Source organism: Callospermophilus lateralis, chromosome X (genome assembly GCF_048772815.1).
Source record: "Callospermophilus lateralis isolate mCalLat2 chromosome X, mCalLat2.hap1, whole genome shotgun sequence".
Classification (NCBI taxonomy): domain Eukaryota; kingdom Metazoa; phylum Chordata; class Mammalia; order Rodentia; family Sciuridae; genus Callospermophilus; species Callospermophilus lateralis.
The window spans coordinates 254,912-267,968 of NC_135325.1; positions in this window are offsets into that span (position 1 = coordinate 254,912).

A 13,057-nucleotide genomic window follows, 5' to 3' on the forward strand; every position below is an offset into this window, starting at 1 on the left:
TCTTGGGGGCTTAGCTAAAGCTAACCAGAATGGCCTTGCAAATAAGTCTGGGGCATGCACGGGCTTCCTGGGCTTTCATGGTTTGATGCAGGACCAGGAACTTCCATCTCTGCCTGGGGCTGTGTGTGCGGGATGTGCACAGGCGCCTGGTGTGCTGTGATTACAGCTCTTCCTCAGTTCATTGGTAGTTAATTGGCTAGAAAGAAGCTACCATATGTGAAAGCAGATAGGGAGCATCTATTTTTGGCAGTTCTTCAACATCTCATTTCATTAAAGAAATGGTTTTTTCTTTCCGAATGAGCAATAAGCAAAGAGCACCTTGTGGGGATTTCCAAACCCCTTTAGTCAGGGTTTGGCTCACAGAACGAAGGGAGCAATTTATATGTGATTCCAGCGTTTGTTATGGAACACATATTTCAAAGATTAAACAGCCATCCTCAATCCAAACAGATTCTGTCAGAGAAATTGAAAACACATCCATAAATTCTCGGCCCACAGGCTGCCTGACAGGTTGGGTCCAGAGGATGCTTGCTGTAGAATATTCCTTCCTTCTACCAGGCTCCATGTTCTTTTCACACACTCACACTCTCAGGGTTTCCACCTGTTTCCAGCCAATACAAACTGAAGCGGAAATTGGAGCTAGCTCCCTTTTGATGAACAGGTTTCCTTTTCTGCCATTTCTCAAACTTCAGCCTGTTCCCCAAAAGACATTTCCAGGAATGGCTGCTGGGTGGTTTATATGATCAACAAGGAACTTTGTCCAGGGAGTTGCCAAGCCCAAGTTACTGCCTGGGGCAGGAGTCTCCACTGGGTATTAGAGAGCTGGGGGAAAGGGCAGAGCTGCATGCATTGGAGATGCTCCACTGCTCGTGGCTCCTGCAGGATACTACTGTTTGTGCTGGATGCTTTCAGGTGCCAGAGGACTAATGGGTTGTGTGGTTCACTAATTGGTGACATCTGTGTGAGAGTCCAGGCAGTCTCTTTTTCAGTTTCCAGCTGAATGCCCTCGGAGAAGTTAATTTACTTTAGTGAACTGCAACCTGTCATCTGTAGGGCAGGGATGTAGGACCTTTCCTTACACTCCATCACCAGAAAGTGACTAGGGCCCACCCTGACCTGCAGTACTGCAGAGGAAGTACCAGTCTGAAATGCAGAACCCCAGCCCCACCCAGGTCTGTAGGGGCTGAATTTACATCTTAACCACCCCAGGTGATTTGTGTGCTGAGTGAAGTCTGAGAAGAGCTGCCTTAAGTGACAGGGGTTCAAATGAGATCACCCTCTAAGTTCATGCCCAGCTCTAAGATATAATGTTCTCCAAGATTCTCTCACTTCCAAAGGAAGAGGGAATGATGGCTGCAGTCATCAGGTCACTGAAGGAGCCTGTCCTAAGAAACAAGGTAGAGAGAAACTTGGCAGAAGATCTTGACATCTCACGTCTCAGCTCCGAAACTTTCCCTGCCACAACTGCCCTGTTGCATGAAGCTCTCTTGGAGATTCTCAACCTTAGCACCAGCGACATCAGGGGTCAGGTGAGTCTTCATGGTGGCGATTTTATGAACTGTAGGACATTGAGCAATTTTCCTGGCCTCTACCCAGCAGATGCCAGTAGCTGTTCCCTGAGTTGTGACAACTCAAAAATGTCTCCAGACATCACCAAGTGTTCAGGTGGAGTGATTACAAATTCCCCTTTCCTTGTTCTAATTGCACAGAAAGAACATTGTGGTTTACAAAGTGTGGGGAAAGGGACCTCTCTTTTTGCTGTTTTATAGTTTTTTTTTTTTTTTTTTTTTTTTGTAAAACTAGCTGAAAATCCCTATTGTCAAGCAAAGACTGAGAACCCCCGCCTGTCTTGGTGCATCTGCATGGCTGTGGAGGAAAGCGTCCCCTCAGCTTTTAAGCAGAGAGCAGTACTCTAAGAAAAGCACGTTCTTTTGCTTCTTTTTGAGAATCCAACGGTGAACCCAAGAAGATTTTCTCTGGGTCTAAGTCTCATGCCAATTAAGAATTTTGATACAATTAACTTCATTTTCTCAGGTCTGGGTAATTACCCCTGTCTTCCCTCTTCAGTTACCCCACTCCCCGCATACATGCAAGCAGGGAGAGAAATCACTCTTTTCATTAGAAAGAATACCAGCTGATAGCCAGGCACAGTGGTGCATGCCTTTAATCCCAGAGACTCGGGAGGCTGAGACAGGAGGTTTGCAAATTCAAGGCCAGCCTCAGCAACTTAGCAAGACCCTGTCTCAAAATGAACAATAAAAAGGGCTGGGGATGTAACTCAGTGGTAAAGCAGCCCTAGGTTAAATCCCAAATACCAAACCAAACCAAACCAAAAAAAAAAAAAAACCAAACAAAAGAACAGCTGCTTCCTTGAGTCAACTTTGAAAAATTTTGTCTTTATTGGAAGCTTAGAGGTAAGCAAACTATAGCACATGGCTGAATTCAGTTTACCACTTGTTATTGTAGATGAAGCTTTTTGGAAAACAGCCACACCCAACTGTTTATGTATGTCTAGGGCTATTTGTTTTTGTCTGTGGCTGCTTTTGCACTAAAATGGCACACGTAAGTAATTGCAACAAACATCTGGCCTGGAAAACCTAAAATATTTACCATCAGGCCCAGTAAGGAAAAAGTTTGCTGGCCCCTGACTTAGAGTAAATTAGGGTCACCAGACCATTGGATAGCTACCAAGAGTAATTTAACTTTCTTACCCAGTGGAAAATATGAATAAATGCTTTCAAAACAAAAGCAAGGAGAGACATGTATGTGTTTTAAAAGATGAATTTGTTAAAATGCCTTTTCATCCTCTAAGTATGCAAGAAATATCAGTCTTGACTTAGATATTAAGAGAGGTATTAATGGCCTCTGCTAAATTTAGATGTTTTCTGTGAGGGAAAATGGGCCATTTGAGTAACTTTGTGTCATTTACAAATATTTTAGTATTTACTTCTGTTTATTAGTCTCAATAGTCCTGTGAAGAAAATTGATTATACCCATTATTCAGAAGGTGATACTGAGGCCCAGAAAGGTTAAAGCACAGGCAAATCATTTACCTATGGAGATTTTACAAAATATTGATGTCCTGGAGCCATACCCTGAGATTTTGATTAAGTAAATCTTAGGTGGGGTCTGCTGTCAACTTTATAAAAGGTAGATGTGTGATTCTGATGTGGGCTCAACATTGAGAACCTCTGGGCTCCTTGGAGTTGCCCAAGTTGATATAGCTAGGAGGTGGTCTGCTTGGAGGAAACTCGAGGCTCTTGCTGACTTGCAAATTCAGGAACATTTTCCTTCCACATGACAACCCACGTGAGCTCTAACATTCTCTCAGTCCAACTTGTTGGTCTAACCTTGTGGTTCTCCAAGCATGGTCCTTGGACTAGCAACATCAGGATCACTGGGAAATTGATTAGAAATACAAATTCTCTGCCCTACCCTGGACCCAGTGAGTCAGCAAGTGCAGGGGCTGGGCCTATCCATCTGTGTTTTAACAAGCCCTCCATCTGATTCTGAGGCAGCTACAGCTTGAGACCCGCAGGCCTATGGAAGTGGGATAGGGGATAGATGAGTTTTCATGGCAATAAGGTGCTAAAACCAGCACACATGCGCACACATACACACACATGCTGTGCACACTTGCACACACACACCTGGAAAAGACCCTGCCTCTGGGAAATTAGTGCTAGGTGTGGAGGGGCAGAATGAGTGTGAGAAGTAATGGGAAAAGGAAGAGTCCACAGGCGTCTGGGGAAGTATGAAGAAGCCAGGGCGGCACAGAAGAAAATGGACCTCACCAGCATCCCAATATGAGCATCTGCAAACTTAATTTGCCCATGGGCAGCCCTGAAGTTGTTAGCCGAAATTTGTGCATTCCTTCACTGTGCTGTCAAGACAGAGGGGTTTGTTGTTGTTGTTGTTGTTTGTTTGTTTGTTTGTTTGGCTATTTCATTTTTTGCTTTTAAAAGTTTTTTGGGTTTTTTTTCTGAATCAAGCACTTTGTAGAGATGAACATTCTTGTGTGATTAAATGAGCCCCCTTCTGCTTAGAGCCAAAGTCACATTCTTCACTTTGATTTGATCCCAGGTGCTCCTTTTTAATTGCATTTCGTATTCAACTGTGTAGCCATCCCCTTCCAGGAGAGGGCTGGCCCCCTAATCACCACAGTTCTTTTGCCCCTGCAGCTGGGACTTCAAAGGCCCCAGAAGTCATATTGTAATGTGAGCTCCAAATTGTCCCTGAGAAGGAACCCAGACAGGCATCCTCAGTCAAGACTCATCAAGGGGAAGGGATACCTCAGTGTGGCATGGGGTGAAAGAATGCAGCCTTATCCTCAGTCCCTCTTGGAGCCTCCCCCCCACAAAGTACCACCATTCCTAGTCTGGAAATGGCAGTAAGATATATGTAATTCAAGGCTGCCCAACAGTTTCCCAGAGACGGGACAGACATGTATGCCCAGGAAAAAATGTTTGTTTCAAGCAAACGTTCACAGCGCCAGCTGCCAATGGGAGAAGAAAAACAGACAGGAGGACGCCCACAGGCTGATATGGGAAAGTATAAACAACCGTTCCAGGCTCTGCTGAAAGGCTCATGTTAGGTGAGATCACATCATCTGATTTGGGTGTGTTTTTTTTATATATATAATTACTGGACCTATAGACTGTAACTGCAAAGCACATCCTGTTTCTAGAATAGGTGGGACCATGTGAGCTCATGACGGTTTCAAGTCGGCATTTTGACATTCAAGTTGGACTCCAACAGTTAACAAGAGCAGGCCCTGCTTTAAATAGGAGTTTAATTTTAACTTCCAAAGCACGGTCCCTGGAAGCAGATGGGGTAACTTGTGTCTCTATTTTCTTTATTTAGCATGGAGTTAATATAGAATATTGATTCCTAATGTGGGAATTCTGTGGGTGAAAAACTGGGGTTAGCTTTCTTGGTCAAATCCACAAATTTCTCAAAGTCAGGGAACTATGTCTCCATGATCTTTCTTTAGTGTAAGTTCTAGTTTCTTGAATATTGAGGACAATCAGTGCATATTTTGAAGAATAGATAAATGCTGAAAGCCTACTCTTTAGCAGTGACCTTTTAGAATAAATTAGGAAAGTCATCCCGGCAGAGTTTTCTGGAGATGTAGAGCATTTCCCCCCCAAAAGCCCATCTGCCATTGTGTAAAATGTCACATAAAACACTAGGTGTCAAAAGAAAATGGCAATCGGCTTGCTGCTGCATGGCCTGAGAGGGGCTGCTTAGTTTAGAGACCCTGAACTTCCACAAAGTGAATATGAAAGTGGAGTCTGAAGACTGTCCGTGCCCTGGAATATCTTTGATCAAACTGAACCTGCAAAGAAGTGTGGCAGGCTCTAAATGCCGCAGAGACTAACTGCTCAGGAAATCCACGCCAGTGACTTCACTGAACATGTCACATCAAAGGACAGAAATGCCCCACTGACTGGAAAGTTCTTTTGGTGTTCAATGTTGAGAGAGAATAGAAATGAGATTAAATTTCAGTATTTCTGGATTTGGTTAATAGATTCTCTCTTTCAAATATAAGAACTTTAACTGATTCTGTTGCTTTAGTAGAAAAAGATCCAAAAGGTGCATCTAATAACAAGGTCTGAAAGGGAATAAAAATGTAGCTGTAGATAGAGCATCATAATTTTAGAGAAGTTTTTTAAAGATTATTTTCAGCTACCACAGTGAAGATGGCTGCAATTCAGTGCACACACTTCCAAAGGGAGACTCCAGGTTCATAGGAAAATTGAAGGATACTATTTGCAATGTGATTGAAAGACTTAAGCCCATCTCAAAATATACTGCTCTGGAATACTGGCTATTTTTAATTAAAGTCACTTAGGAAACATCAGGTGCAGCCTGGGGATGTGGCTCAGTGTTAGAGCACTTGCCCTAGAAATGTGCAAGACCCTGGGATCCATCCCCAGTCCTCCCACCACATACATAAACACACAAAGAAAATGCCCCCAATCCCAGCAAATCCAGGGGTGCAGAAAGATCAGTTTGATCTTCATTCTGTTTCTTAAAAGAAGGAGGTAGGGCTGGGGTTGTGGCTTAGTGGTAGAGCACTTGCCTGGCACATGTGAGGCACTAGGTTCAATTCTCAGTACCACATGTAAATAAATAGATAAATAAATAAATAAATAAATAAAAGGTATTTTGACCCTCTACAACTAAAAGATAAATTTTTTTAAAAAAGCAGGAGGTAAAATTCCCATGTGAAAAATGTCCTTCTTATATGAAATGCAATAACCTTATTATCATCAATGATGTGAACTTGAAACTGAGAGAGCACTGTGCAGACCTTGTTATAGTAACTCTAATCTTTCAAGCCTCCCTACATAATTTAGTTGCTTTTCACAAATCACTATTCTTTGTCCAATTCAGTATATAAGAGATTGACTCTTAACTGCTTTTCTTTATGAGGGTTCTTCATTCTTTATGAGGGCTCACGTGTCTCATAAAACTTGTATTAGATAAATTTGTATGCTTTTCTCCTCTGAATATATCTTATGTAAATTTAATTCTCAGGCACAGCCAGAACCCTAAGAGGATGGAGGTGGAATTTTGCTACATTGATAGCTCCTTTCTTTAGGATTCAAGGAGTCTAAAGCAAAATGTTAGAGAATGATAATGGAGGAATAAAAGTACTAATTTGTGTTTTATAAAAAGGAAGAATATGGCTGGGCACAGTGGCTCACACCTGTAATCCCAGCGGCTTGGGAGGTGGAGGCAGGAGGATCGCGAGTTCAAAACCAGCCTCAGCAGTTTAGCGAGGTGCTGAGCAACTCAGTGAGACCCTGTCTCTAATAAAATACTAAACAGGGCTAGGAATGTGGCTCAGTGGTGGAGTGCCCCCCTGAGTTCAATCCCTGTTACCTCCCCCAAAAAAGGAAGAATATTATGTACTTTTGAGTATTCTGTGTCATTAACAAACCACTTAGACCCCATTTTGCAGCTACTGATGTAGAGCTGCCTTGGTGGATATCAGCTCTTGTACCCTGCAATGGCCATGAAAATTCATGGCAGCCTCATCTTGGACCCAGAAGAATCCATAATTAAGGCCCCAAAGGACTAAGATAGTGCAAACATTTCATTTATGTTCCCTTTAGTTGTCTTGGGCCAAAAGGTCAAGATGTCTCATTTCTCCTTCTTTTCTCCTTCATTCCAAGTGCCTGGCTCGATCCCATCACCTCTCCTATGCTTGAGATTAAAAAATGCCATTTCACTTTGGTTTGTTCCCAGCCACCTTGAGTCTTTTGTGTTTTGGAGGGAAGCAACTACATGTTAAATCATTCTCTAGTCACTAACATCCATCAATTTTCACAATCAGGGTTGACAGATTTTTATTTGCTAAAACTCAGCTTCGCCCACTTGGAACTAACGGTCTGAAAAAGCCAGATTGGGAACCATGTGTTGCCAAAGCAGAATTACTTTAGCTGGGATATTGCAGGCAAGCACTCTACCACTAAGCCACAACCCCAGCCCTATCTCTGGCTTTTAAGAAACAGCCAGGTTCATATTATTCTGACAATCATCTTTATGTAGGCAAAGCCAGGTGAAACTTACCTGTTGAAGAGCTTTGCCTTTGGCATAGAATGGACATGATTTTGAGTCTAAGCTCTGCTGTTCCTACCTGTGTAATCTTCAGCAAATTACTTGACCTAAGATTTAGTTTTCTCATTTATAAAATTTTTAAATTCATCTATGCATACATACTTGTTGAGCATGAACTGACATACATAGCATAAATGCTCACAAATATGATTGTGGCAGGGAAAGCTGATGCTCCCAAATCCATGTTCTCCCTCTCTTCTAGGCTCAGAGCTAGACTACATTTCCCAACTTCCCTTGCAGGTAAGTGTGGTCATGTACTAGTTTAGCCAATAGAATTTGAGTAGAGAGGAGGTTCATAAACACCACGTGTGATCTTCCACTTTCTTTCTCTCTGCTGGATTAGAATGAAGATGGCCCAGGGTGACCATGGAAACCCTGTGTTGGAGATGGCAACTCTGCTGTCAGCCTGAGCCTCTGAAGGACTGTGGAGGAGGACATGCTAGTGGTTTGTTTACCTGCCCAGTACTATCATGTGAGTAAGAAATAAAACTCTGTGGCAATGAGTCATTTTCCATTTTGGGATCGGTTTGATAAAGCAAATAGTCTAATCAGACTAAACAGTTATTACCATTATAAATTTGTATAAGGCTGCAATTTTATGAAGAAGTCAGCTTGTACCACCTCACAAGAGCTAATGGTTAAATTTGCAGTAGTTTCATGAGCCATTCAATGTCGTATTCCTAGTTTAAAGGCAGCCATGATGGGAATGGTTACACCACAGATATTGCCAGATACTACAAACCAGACCCCCTTTTCCCCACTGGAACATTTATCAGCATACTACATACAGGGAATAGATCATTTTCCTTTTTCATTGTTCCAAAGATTGACAACCTGGCACATTTTATATTTGTGTGACCCAAAAAGTGTTTGTAGCTATGAATCAGGATTAAACTTAAATAAATTACGAGAGGAAACATAAAAGGATAAAAGCTAATAGTTAGGATTAAATGAAATGTGGAGAAGGGGGAAGAACAGTCTAGTCTTTGTCCTTCTAAAATAAGAATATCTTGGGCTAGGGATATATTTTTGTGTCTTGATTCTCTCTAGAAATTTCAGGTCTTCAACCTCCTTTACCTCCCCTACCTTGAATGGTTGTCACTGGTTTCTATCTGCAAGTGAGTATCTTCTGAAGCACACTCATTCTCCCCTCACTCCCAAGCACTCCATAATGACAAGTGCTGGTAAGGTGTCTTCATGCTCCTATAATAGAGGCCCGAGCCAGCTGGGCTCCCCAGATAGCAGACCTTGAGTTGAAGAGTCAAATGCAAATTATTTATCTGGAATGTGATGCCAGGAAATGGCTTGAAGGAATAGGAAAGAAGGGGAGCAGGGAAGGGGAGGCAATCAATGAAAGAGATGTTATCCAGCTGTGGGCAGCTGGAGGAACTGTCAGGCAATATAGAAAATGCATTTCAGAGTTCATGCTCCAAAGGGGGATAAGGGACATCTTTCAGTCATCGGTCAGTGTAGTGCCATATGCCTAAGACTCCTATAACCTCTTCAGACAACCAGACTGTCTCTGTTCTTTCACAACCTAACCCTAAGAATCTCCTTACTCTGCCAAGTCTTCCTTGGTTTATCAGAAGTGATTTAACTCCTTTATTCTGGACTTCCATGTATTTTCTTAGCAGGCCTTGACTGTGACTTCCAATCACATATCATCCAGACTTCTGTATGCACCTAGTTCCCTTTAGTACATTCTTGTACAAGAAAAATTTAAATCACAATGTCAAAACTTAAATGAGGATCCTTCTGTTATAGTACAACATGATTATGATTGTCTTGGGTTAAATATATGTTTTATTAGAATTTCTGCACTGTGGTAGACACAAAAACTGGCCCTAGTGAATATGTTGTCCTACATGGCTAAAGGGACTTTGTAGATGTGATTAAAGATTTTCCTGGATTATTCAGGTGGGCCCAATATGATCATAAGAGTTCTCATAAGAGGAAAGTAGAAGGGTTACAGTCAGAGAAGGGGATATAACCACAGAAGCAGATCTAAGTAATGCAGAGCCATGAGAGAAAATGAGGGCAACTTCTAAAAGTTGGAAAAGGCAAAGAACAGATTATCCCCTAAATCCTACGGAAAGAATGCAGCTGTGCCAACGCCTTTATATCAGCCTGTAAGGTCCATTCAGACTTCTTCCCCCTATAACTGTAAAAGAGTAAATTTATGTTGTTTTTAAGCCACCAAGTTTGTGATAATTTGTTGTGATAGCAATGTGAAACTAATACATGTTTAAGTTTTTAAAGTTATCTATTTTCAAATTGCTTTTTGGAGATCCAGCATAATTGTGATGTTTGTCCTTTTTTCAGTTGATTTCAGGAATCAACTTTGTGGATTAACTGAAACCAAATCAGGATTCCAAATCAAGGCTACTATCTGAGGTCCACTTTCATTATTGGCTGGAGGCTTCTCAGGGCATAAGCCCTTGCCTCACACATAGATAGGTAGGCTACATGGTGGGCTATTGCCCCAGGGAAATTGGTTGTTGATGGCGCCTGCAGATTGTGGTTCAGTTATTCTGGATTAACTGCTGCCTTTGATTACCTGCACATTTGTGTGTGTGTGTGTGTGTGTGTGTGTGTGTGTGTGTTTGGATAATCCTTCATCCAGATAATTAAAACTTCTCCTGAACATGCTGTGTTCTAGGGCACTTGAAATCCTATGGTTTTACTCCTCTGTTTCTTGGGGAGTGCCTTTAAAGCACCAATAACTTTTGTGCTTGCCAAATCACTTGGCTAATTCATGAATGTGCTTCATTCTGGATAATAAAAGCGAATGTTTCCTGAACACTTCACTATGCCAAACTCTAGGTTGAGCACTTTTTATTTTCATTGCACTTTTGAATACTCACTCTGAGCTGCGTGCACTATGGCTCCCCACATTTTACAGATGAGGACATGAGGCTTGGAGAGGTTTTGTGGCTTGTGGACACTCCCATGGCTCAGGCATGGCAGAATTCTACCCAGAAGCCAAGCAGCTCAATTCTCAAACCCACACTTCTAATCAGCAATGATATTATTACACTCTTTTTGGAAATGACTTAAGTTTTTTTCTCCCAGAATTAGAGCTGAAGTTAGCATCTTGCTTTAACTGGGAGTAAAAAAGGCCAAGAGTCAGGAAGCCAAAATGACTCCTTTATTAACTATTGCATTTTTCTCCTGGACACATGCTTGTGATGCATAAAAAGGACTCTGTGTGTGGTGGTCCTATTCTCCTTTCTATTTCAGGATACTGAACTTTACCTCCACCATGCAAAGAAGTGAAGATTAGGATTCTATTAATGTTTAGTGATCAAAATGGATTAAAAAGGGTTCTTGTTTGTGTCCATTGGTGTCTCAGAGAAAAGGCCTAATTAATAAAAAAGTCAGTTACTGTTTTTTTCTGCATTTCAGCTCCTGTAGTTCAGTTGTATTTCCCATCTGCTTTGCCTGTCGATGGCACTACCCTGCTGTTCAGTTGGACTGATGGCTAGCTAGCCTTCAAATACTTGAGCGTTCCTTCCTTTTATATTAGAGGCCAAAATGCCAACACAGGGCTTGATGAGGGGTGATTTTTCTTCTCATGGGACATTTGGCAATATCTGTAGACATTTTTGATTATCACAAACTGGGGGAGGATGCTACTGGTATCTAGAGTGTTGTATTAGTTTGGTGTATGCATCAAAATGCCACAAACTTGGTGGCCTAAATGAACAGAAATTTATCCTCTCACAGTTCTTGAGATCAGAACTCTGAAATGGAGGTGCCAGCAGGGTTGATCCCTCTAGAGGCTCTCCAAGGGAGAGTCCTTTCCATTGTTCTCTCCTAGATTCTGGTGGCTGCTGCTAGGTTGGTATTTCGTGGCTTGTGCCTACATCACTCCAGTCTTTGCCTCAGACTTTATATGGCATTCTTCTCTCTCTTTCGTCTCAAATCTCCCTTTCCTTTCTCTTATAAAGACACCTGTCATTGGATTTAAGGCCTGCCCTGAACTACGGTGAGCTCATTCTGAGATCCTTAACTTGATTACATCTGCAAAGACAAATGCTATTTCCAAATAAGGTCACATTCACAGATGCTGCAGGTTAGGACTTGGGCATATCTTTGAGGGAGATGCTACTTAACTTGCTACATGGATAGAGGCCAGGGATGCTGAGAAACACTCCACAATGCCCGGGACAGCTTTAAAACAAAGAGATTGAGAGACACTGCTCTGCCCTGAATGAAAAATTTTACTGAAGCAGAGAACACCTCTCCCCATGTCTCTAGCCCTTCAACCATCCATGACACACAGTACCACCCAGTGTAGGCTATGCAGCCAGTTGCCAAGTGGCACCTCCATGTTCTGCAGTGTGAACCATCATTTCCAATATGTGGAGGCCATTTGTGCCCAGTAGGTGGCATTCAAATACCCCATATAACTAAGCCTAGCAAGCAGATAGCACAAAGGGTAAAAGATTAATGCAACTTTCAGAAATGTGTGGATTCAGGTATATAAATCTATAATTTGCATCTCTCTCTTCAATGCAACTTAAGAATCTCTGGTTTCCTAACATAGATTCTCAAGATTTCTGCCTTCTCTATCCCCCTTGTGTACCTTAATGATTAGTCTATATGGAGAAAGTGGGAATTTATACCAGGGTGTCCCAAAGTTTTCTATACAGGGCTAGATAATAAACATTATAGACTTTGTAGACCAAGGGGCAAAACTTAGAATATCATGTAGGTACTGATATAATAAGGGAGACAAATCCTGCCACACCCTGCCAGGGTGGCTGGTCCTGGGTGGTGAACTTTGTGCCCAGTTACCATTTGTTGCAGACTTTCTCAGGAGGAAGAGTGGCTGACCCTAATGTTTGAGCCTGGCTCTAGGGGTGACAGGGAGGCAGGTGGTGAGTGGGATTGGGGGAGACTTGCTACCTTGATCAGTTTTCTCTTTACCTTTTGACACCCAGGTCCTGGTGTACCCTTCTGTACTCCTGGAGAGCTGGGCCATTTGACTTTGTAGCTGGCCAGAAGCCTCCTAGACTGCTCTGTGCTTAGAAGTTGTTAACAGCAGAGGCCTCAATGTGTAGATGTTGGCCAGAATAGCTCCGGAGTAGTAGCTACTGACCTGGGAGGCAGGTTCTGGGAGCAGAGGCAGAAATAGGAGTGGAGGATGGTGCCCTGGCTGGTATCCCAGTTCACAGTGCCAGTCTGTTCCTGCAATGTCTTCCAGCTACACAGACACAGGCTGTGGGCTGGATTTGGCCCACAGGCTACAGATTGCCAGACCCTGGCTTGACCATATGACAAATACTCAATTAGTCCTTTTTGGATTCACAAACTGAATGTTTCATTTGTGAAAGCATAATGTTGAAAGCAGTGATAACCATCTGATTTCCTTTTGTTAAGCCAGTCCCTGGGTTTTTTTTATAGATAATATGTCAAGGTTTAG